Raw genomic sequence first — 2,416 nt, forward strand, 5'->3', positions numbered from 1 at the left:
AGAGCGGTTTGTGTTAAATGTGACTGATGTTGACATAAGCCACACCTCAGCTCTCAAGTAAAAGCGACCTTTGGTAAGTCCGCATCAAAATAAATAAGGTGCGATTTTAGTTATTTTAAGTTGAGTTTCCTTGGAGACCGGCCCTTAGGAACTCCTGCTGCCAGTTCCTGTGATGTTTGCTGGTTTATCATAAATAAAACTAAGAAAATTCCTCTCTTCTCCACAAAAGCATGAAATTTCACAGAAGTGTGAGCTGTGTAACAGTTTTTCGTGTTTCTGAGTTGTGCTGACAGGTAGTATCAGGAATATGGGTCAAATTTTGCATATCATTTTGACTCTCTCTTGAGCACAGCTGAAACTTCATTGGAAGATGGGAAGTTTTAGCATAAATTGGTTTCTTTGATGACCTCTGCCTGCTTTTATGTAGGGGAATATCATGCTGCTGGAATACATCTATGCTCCCCTATGATGACTCTTGACTGGTTTGTGACCCCGGAGTGGCTGAAGTCAGCTGTTGTAAAATACAGCAGCCCAAAGGCTGTGAGGACTTACATCAGGGTCAGACCCAGGGCAAATAGAATTTCTGAGAGACAGCTGGTTCCCAGAAATAAACCCTTTTTGAAATGACCTGTGACTAGGTACCAGATAAAATCTACCCTAATTTTTTGTCTGGATTAGCTGTTTGGAGTGGAAGCCTTTCTGCCCTTGGAAGGAGGCTAGAGGGATTGTTCTGCCTTTGAATTCCATTAATCTTTAAATGAGTGTCTATGACATACTGTAAAAAGCTAAAGCAAACACTGCTGCACCAGTTAATCAGTGTTTCCTCACATCCCATTGGGAGCAGTGGCATCCACAATTTTGGGTAGTGGAGGGACCAGGGAAGACCTTGTATCTGTGCTGTGCAGGCAGGACCCCTGTATGTGGTTGTCTTTGAGTCCAGTAGGATGAAACGTAGTTACATAAATGCCCATTTATGCCCCCAGTGGAGGGGGAAAGGGGATTTCTACCCAGTGGTTGTGGAGATGGACCCTGGGCAGGCAGGGCAGTGGAAGAGGACCGTCTTGCATCCTCCTAGAGGGTGTGAGGGACTGTGTGACAGGTACAACCCCAGTTCATGAAGCACCAGCTGCTACCATACCTCAGTGGTGGCTGGAGACATTCCAGCCCTCAGGGCCATGTGCTGTGAGGTGCAGGTCCTGGGCAGCATCCCTCAACCATCCTTACCTTATGTTGCACGTAGTTGCCACAGCCACTTGGACAACTGCAAACTGGACTGAGGAGCTGCGTTTAACCTGAATAGTAACAGGGACAAGCAGCAGCTTCACCCTGCGAGTGCTTAAGACCTGCCCTCCTTGGGTTGGGGTCAGATACTGAGCGTGGGAATTGCAGGGGGACAAGAGGTTTGTGTGCCCCTCCTGAGAGGGTGTTACTGTGCGTGTCACTGCCCACATTTAGGGCTCGATGCAGCAAGAGGTATGAGTGGGGTGTCCTAAACTGCATTGTGTCTGCTGTCCCACCAGTTGCAGTTTATTTCTTTGGGGAGTGATTGCTGTCTGAGCAGCACCGGTTGGGCAGCAAAGCATTGAGCGCTGCCTTGGTTTTCAGCTGGGACTTGTGAGCTGACACCTTGTAAATTCAGCAGAGTATGGATAACTGTTTTAGTGAGGCAGTTGGAGGTTTGGAGTCACCTGCCTGTCTTCCCACTGTCTCTGCTTGCGATGGCGTGTCGTGAATGGTGTGAGGGACATCACAAGGTGGAAGGGCAGTTTTGTGGCCAAGTATGTGCTTGCTTCGTATTGATACTTCAGGGTTATTTTAGCAGACAGGTCTCCTGGGCAGACATAAGCTCGGCAGGGGGAGGAGGTGTCATTTATCGGCTCTTGGGATATTGCCCATGTGCTTGACATTGGCAGGGGCAGAAGAAATTGCTGCAAATGGTAGCAGTTTGCCTGGAAAAAAAGCCTCTGTGTTTTCACCAAGGAATTTCCCTGAAATGATCTTTGGCTCTGCATGCTTGCAAGGAAGTAAGTAATGGCTTGCTGAGAGCGGTGCTGTGGAAACCAGTGTGTTTATACTTGGGAAAAGGGAAGGACTTTTCACCAAGAATTTGTTGGTTGATGCCCAGGAAGAGGAGGATTAGCTGATTTAGAGGCTGGCTCGTCTCCCTGCTCTGGTAGCACACCCTCCCCTCCCCTGGCCTGAGATACCAGGGAGGTCTCAGTGTCGCGTGTGCGTGCTGGTGGAATGAATGGTTCCAGCGACCAGCTGAGGTCAACTGCAGCAAGAGTTCAAGTTACGAGAGACAGTAGGTCTAAATACAGACACTTTGGTGTTTTTATAGCTGTAACACATATTTCAAAATTATTCTGAGATTTTGTTTGAATAATTCTTCTTCAGAAGTCTGGCATTATTCCTG

At 47.6% G+C, this 2,416-nt stretch overlaps 1 protein-coding gene across 1 annotated transcript in view; it reads left to right on the top strand.

The window, feature by feature from the left end:
• The window catches only part of CEP170B (centrosomal protein 170B), a gene marked incomplete at its 3' end in the record, with an annotated part of 46,841 nt that overhangs the window by 9,042 nt on the left and 35,383 nt on the right, over positions 1-2,416 (top strand). The window lies entirely within an intron of this gene.

The sequence above is a fragment of the Buceros rhinoceros genome, unplaced genomic scaffold (genome assembly GCF_000710305.1).
Source record: "Buceros rhinoceros silvestris isolate BGI_N320 unplaced genomic scaffold, ASM71030v1 scaffold4688, whole genome shotgun sequence".
Taxonomy (NCBI): Eukaryota; Metazoa; Chordata; class Aves; order Bucerotiformes; family Bucerotidae; genus Buceros; species Buceros rhinoceros.